The sequence below is a fragment of the Talpa europaea genome (assembly GCF_964194135.1).
Source record: "Talpa europaea genome assembly, chromosome: 7".
Taxonomy (NCBI): domain Eukaryota; kingdom Metazoa; phylum Chordata; class Mammalia; order Eulipotyphla; family Talpidae; genus Talpa; species Talpa europaea.
Window position 1 is genome coordinate 47535140 of NC_140074.1, and position 7150 is coordinate 47542289.

Consider the following 7150-nt stretch of genomic DNA (forward strand, 5'->3'; position numbering starts at 1 on the left):
AGTAACACTGTGGACCTCATTCCTAAAACACATCTATCCCCCAAATTCGAGAAAACTAGAATGGTTTTAAGAGAAAATAAAAAGACTTCAGGAAGGTGAATCACTTCTTAAAGAATAGGATACACCTGGTCTTTACAAATTAATGAATAATTGAAGTAGTACCATCTCCCATTTCTCTGGTGTAGCTTCTGAAGGATGGTGTAGTCACTGCATTTGCTGATACCTCCATAAAGAGTAGATTTTTGACATTTTTGTTTCAGCTCATCATACCAGGTATACAAAAGGTAAACAAAAGATCATCTCAAAGGTGAAAGGAAGAAATTTCAGTGTGAAATCTTTTTAGAACTTGGGATTTATGGGACTGACTTAAGCAGATCATCCTGTATTGCAGGTTTTGAGGACAAGGCAGAGAAGATTCGCCCAAACAATGGAAATTTGAAGCCTTTTGGCAAGATCTCAGCTCTAAGTGATCTTTTCTACTTGCTGGTAGTAAGATCTGAATCATCAACACTTACAATTTGTTCCTATCCTGAGGGTTATTTAGATGACTACAATCTTTAAATCTTTAAACTTTCAATCTCAAGGTGTCTAGAGTTAGACCCATAATAATCCTCCATATACATTGATTGACATAACCAACTAGAGAGAACACTCCCTTAATTAAAATGCAAATACTATAGGGGAACCAAATAAGACATCAGTGTAAAAAAAAAAAAAAGTAACAGTACAAAACACAACAAAGCAAAAACAGACAATTATAAATCAGAGACATCCTGCAGAAAAGGAGGAGGGAGAGGGATCAGAGGGAGGGAGGGAGGAGCACAGGGGACTGAGGTGATGGTGCACGGGTGCCTTGGGGAAGGAAATTCTATGAGGACTCAACCTGAGGGGGTGGGGGGAAGCAAATATTGTTTAAAAAAAATATTTTTTTTTTAAAATGCAAATACTCTCAGCATAAACCAGTCACCAGGTATGTGCCCCACCCAAGGAGGTTCCAATTGAGTAGGTCTGGGTCAAGGTCCCAGGATCTGCATGCTGGATTCTACTGCAGAGCTAGCTTTGAAAACCCCTGGGAAATATATGGGGTGAGAGGAGAGGGAATGAGTACATGCAATCTCTAATCAGGGCAACGGTATGTTATGGGGAAAACATGGGAATAGCCCTCAGTTCAAAACCCCACTTTAAATCTTACCAGCTTTGTGACCTCACAAGGACTTTTTGTTTACTTATCTGTTAGCAAGTGGGTGGTTCTAAGGGTCACAGGAGGTGATGCTGGTGAAGTTCAGCACAGGATGGCCAGAACTTGTCAGGGCACCTTGCGAAAGGGATGCTAAAAAGAAATGGCAGCTTCTTCTCCACTTCTTCCTCCCCTTCACCCACCTCTCTCCACCTTTTCTACTTTTCATCCTCTTCCTTCTCCTTCTCCCAAGTCAGCAATGGGTGTGCCACTCCCCCAGTCCAAGGCACCGTTGACACATGAAATGCATAACCACTCCCAGTGGTTCAGCTCAGACACCACTGGGCATGGTGTTTTCTCTCTGTCCTCCCTCTTCTCTCTCTATCCTTGCACTTCTCTTGAGCATAACTTCCAAATAGGAGAACCATTACAGAATAATCTTATTCCAGGAGCGCATGCCTCAGCTCTCTCCTCATTCCTACATATAATGGCTTTTGATAAGATTCCGTACCACTTCTTGTATGCTACACTCACTCCTCGCTTTCCATAAGTATCAGAAAAGTGAATCCTAAAGTTAATACCTCTGGAACCATAGGACACAAAATGGCATCACGGAGCATTTTAAGAACTTAATTCAAACTTCAAGAGAAAGAATTAGGTAAGGGCGACAATTTAGCTCATCATGTTTCTGTCAGAGGTAAGGACAGCTTAAGGACTTGCTCCAAATCACACAGCATTTCATGCTTCTCAGTCTCAAAGTTTAAAGGAAAATGCATGGGTGCATTTTCAGGGCCTCCCATGGACTTAGATGCAAAGTGTTCACACATCATGACTTTTCTGGGGGCACCCAAGAACTAGGATTGAACTAGTAAAGGTCATCAGTGAGACAAAACATACTATCTTTCATTTCTGTTTAACTTTTCCATGTATGTCAGTGCCTGAATCTAAGAATATTTAGAAAGAAATTAAGTTGAATAAAATTAGTAAGGCTTGCAATTTTTCATAATATGAATAAATGAGATAAAATTAAAAATATTTCCTACTTAAATTAGCACTGTCCAGTGGGAAAGAAAATTAGTTTATCCTTAGTAGAAAGATACATAAAATTTTACTATAATTCAGCCCTAAGGAATTTTTTAATTACCTCAGTAATGAAAAATGTAAAATTACTGTGAGTGCGTGTGCTGGGATCTTTCAACACCCATTCCTCAGCTTTAAGCCGCTTGCTATTTTAATATCTAATTTCATAAATATTATATTTCCATAATGTTTGGCCCGTCAGAAGACAGGAGAGAATGCAAGATAATATCTAGCAATAATTTATCCTCAACAAGGAAAAAATGGCAATAGCCATGAATTGTACAGATCCAAGTGAGCTTAAATACCAGCCAATCATTTCTTAATCAGGAGCAGTGACAAAAATCACAAATTCCATTGCTGCTGCTCTGTCTTCAGAATTAGGTCCAACAAATCAAAACTAACGACCTTCACTAGTTTGTGTGGTCTGGCAAAGGATTAAGCCAAAAAATAAAATATTTTCCCAATCAGCAAATGTTCCTAAGAATGGATTGGCCAACAACCCCAACTGCATTTCTTTGAATTATATCTTGCATGCAATTCCATTTTTCCAATGATCCATTAGTTAACCAGAAATACTGTACATATTTTAATGGGTTAGGAGACCTTAAGGGAATTGATGCATCTCCAATGAATGCCTCAGGAGACTCTGGTTTATTGCATAAAAGATAATTCTTTTCTGAAAAGGAGCAAGCTTCATTTGAAATTAAGATTTGGAGATCATAAATGGAATCAATTGAGCCAAGAAGTCTTTTGTAACGTATGGCACATGGAAGGCAAATGAGCATTTGCAGGTTATGGGTTGAGGAAGGGGAAAGTCTATGGGGAGACAGAGAACTTCCTCCCTACCTATGTCACTGCAGAGCCTGGACACAGGATGTTTTGTGAAGGAAACTTAAATTTTCCTGATCAACGTGCCACACTAATGAAGTTCACTTTTGAGAGACAGAGAGTGGACAAATGCTGGTCATGTTCCAGAATATCTTGACATAGCTAACCACCAAAAGTTATTAGCTTATTGTAAGCGTAGCCAGTTTTTAAAGTAATGGAGTAATCCACTGTGGATTGCAGCAAGGAAGAGGAACAAAGGGTGTGAAATGAACAGATGGATTTGATTTTAAACAAATTAGACCCATGACAAGGGAGGTAACAAGTCATTTTTCAGTTTTCCATGCTGTGGGTTAACTTTCCTTTGTGACCTTTCCAGTCTGCTCGCTCCTTTTTCCCTTTACCAGGATCTCGGGCCTTATTCATTATAAACTACTGTCTCTTGCTTCTACTAAACTGATCAAAAGAGAGAGAACAGGGATTATTTTATCTCCGAACTCTTCTCCTAAACACAAGAACAAATGTTTAGATGTCGCAGCATTTGTAGCTCGAATTCTGACAGGACGCAGCCGCCCATGCTGGCACCCACCCAGGTTGGCGCATGATGTGGGGCATCTTCATCCCTTCCACTCTTTCTGAATCCCACCCCTGCCTCCCTGTCCCAACTTTGAGCAGTCAGTGGCTGAAAACTGCAGGAGGCAGCCCCTCTGCCAAGCCTGAGCTCCCTAGTTGTATTCAAGGCCTCAAAATGCCCTGCTGCTTACACCTGACTCCAGCAATGCCCATCCCCACACTGCTAACATCAACTAGAGCTTGGGAGGGGAACAGTGGGGGCACAGAAATTCACAGGGAGGTGAATAACTGGCCCCTTTGACCTAAATGACAAGTCTCCTAATGAATGCTTCCCTCTAGTCCCACCACAGCATTACCAGTGTGATCTGTCCATAATAAAAACCCCACCAGTTTCACACAAAACATTAAAGTCCTCACTCTGACTCTGTCTGCATGATCACTGAACCCAAACACCCACTATTTTTTTTTATAGAGGCATGTTTATTTATTTGTTTGTTTGTTTGTTTATACATGCACTGGGTACAGTCAGAAGCGCGGGAGGGTGAGAGAATTCACCAGAGCCAGAGCGGGGAGCAGAGCAGGCAGAAGGACCAAAGTACACTGCTGAGGTCTGCGCACCATGCGGGACCCTCCTCCAGTGGCTGGGGAGCAGCCGGGGATCGAACCTGCGCTGCAGAGGCTGCAGGCAGCTTCGCAACCCAACGCTCAACCGCTGCACCACAGGGGAGGCCCCAAACACCCACTATTTTTGTCCAGGACTCAAACTTTGCTCTTTTCTCTTCCCATTATTGAAATATTACTTCTGAATTTGCTTAACTCAGTCACAATCATTTGGCAAATCTGGAAAAGTCCCTGATTCACACCCATTGGAGCAAAAGTCATGGTTTACCCCTTGTCAAAATTTCACTTACTTCATGGCAATGACTTCCACCCACTTCCACACGATTTCTGCTAAATCTATCCTATCTGACTTGTTCCATTTATCAGTTATAAGATATGACTGGCATGACACTTGTGTATTAAGTATAGAAAAACAAAATAATCCAGTGTGTGAACAAATATCAAAAAAAAAAAAAATGAGTGTTATAGTAGAGAGGAGGCTTGTAGCTTGTTTTTATCCTCAGAATGAGGGACATCGAGGCCCTGTCTTTTGTGCTGTCCTATAGTTAGATGCAAGGCAAAAGGCCTAGTTGTGCTGACGTAGGAGGATGCTCCTACGGTTTCAGAAATGATGTCAGCCCCGCTGATGAATTGATGAAGATGGTCTGTCTTCCACATCTCCCAGCTATGCCTTCCTCTTCCCTACACAGAAGAAAACTGTCAGTCTGATGCTCAGTTTCATGGTGATGCAGAATCCAGAAAAGATGTAGCAAAAAAGACAAAGGGAATGTGGAATACTGTCTGCTTGCAGATCAGTTCTCGGCACATGTTTTTGACAGTTTGGAGGAAAAGTTACAAGGCAGAAAGGGCTGAACATGGGGTTGACAGAGGACAGGAGGAAGGAAAAAGAAATGGTACATAGGTGGGGTCAAGGAGATTTTTCAAGTTGAGCAAGTCACAGGCTTTGAGAGCATTCAGGGGAGGTTAAATTTGGACAACCAGAAGCCGTTGTTGAGAAATGTAGTGGATCTTGAGAGCACAAATTGACTTCATTCAAAATGGTGTGTGCTTTGGGGTGTGGGTCTCTGGAAACACTCAGTATTTTCATCTGGGTGGTAGTGTAACCTTAAGAATCAAATGTATGGGCCTCTCCGGTGGCGCAGCGGTTGAGCGCTAGGTTGAGAGGCTGCCTGCAGCCTCTGCAGCGCCAGTTCGATCATCGGCTGCTCCCCGGCCACCAGAGGAGGGTCCCACATGGCGCGCAGACCTCTCCTGCCGCCCGCTGCTCCCCTCAGCAGTGTACTTCGGTCCTTCTGCCTGCTCTGCTTCCCGCTCTGGCTCTGGTGAATTCTCTCACCCTCCCGCGCTTCTGACTGTACCCAGTGCTTGTATAAATAAATAAAATAAATCTTTAAAAAAAAAAAAAGAATCAAATGTATACCATCCCCCCTCCCCAGTTAAATATTTAGAATAAACTAATACATTAAATTATTTGATGTTTATCTGAAATCAAATTTAACTTGTTGCCTTGGATGTGTGTTTGCTAAATCTGGCAACCTGAGAGTGGTGGTTACCTAGGTGTAGACCAGGACCTGTGGGATTGAGTTTGTCCCAGTACATAATGGAGATGACTGGGGGAATTTTTTGGTAGTCATGGCTTGGGGGCTAGGGAGGTGCTACTGGTTAGAGCATGGCAGGGATGGGCCTCCCCTGATGGCACAGGCGGTTGAGCACTGTGCTGGGAAGCCATCCACAGCCTCTGCAGCACCGGTTCGATCCCAGCCGGCTGGTGAGGGTCCCATATGGCGCAGCAGACCTCTCCTGTCTCTCCCACAGCTCCCCTCAGCAGTGTATTTTGTCAGTCTGCCTATTCTGTTCCCCACTCTGTCTCTGGTGAATCCTCTCACCCTCCTGCGCATCTGGCCTGTACCCCAGTTCTTGTGTAAATAAATAAATCTTTAAAAAAAAAAGAGCATGGCAGGGATGCATCCTATATGACACAAGACAGTCCCCACAACAAAAAAATTGTCAAGCCTAAATGTAAAGCCTAGGTGTAAAAATTCGTCAAGCTGACACTGATATGTTTTTACTGTATGTATCTCAATCGACTTGACAAAAAATAATCTGAACCAATAATAAAATTATATACCCTGCAACATTAGTAACCTTAAAATGAACAAACATTTTAATTACATGGGAGAACATATCTCAACAATATCAGAGGAAAATAATTTGACTTTTTATACTACACTTGTTTGCTGAAACTTCCTACATTTGAGTTCATGAGGAGGTTGGGCACTATGAAGGAGCAGTATTTTGGGGGTTGCATATTTTCCCAACATTTACATAAAACCTATGGCCATAGTCCCCAGACACCCCAGCAAACTCATAAAGACATCATGAGATATTTTTCTTTTAAAGGAAAACATGGAGGTACTCAAACCTGCCAGACATTTTACAATCAACTAGCTTGAGATACTAAATAGTTTTAACCTGAGATTGAAACTGGGCCCCACAGCGTGGACTTCAGGACAAGACTGGCATTTTCCCACCGCCCCCAAAGCAGCCGGAGCCTTGGAAAAACATGGTGGTTTTCCCGCCTGCACCAAAAGTTGCTGCCTCTGGGGAGCTCCTCCCTCAAGCACCAGCCATTTTCACACAGTTGGGGTGAGCTAGTCAATCAGGCAGATATCAAGTGGGGTGGAAGGATGAGGCCTGAAAGAAGATATAAGGCAGGGCAGGAGCCCTCTTGGGGGCTCCCAGAGGCCTTGACTCCTCCTTCTGTACCCAGCCTCTGAAAGAAGGAAGGAGCAGTTAAGGCCAAGAAAAGCCAAACAGCTTTGCAAGGACAGGGCGGCTGCACCTGCCTCCAGGGCATGGGGGGTCTCAAAAAAG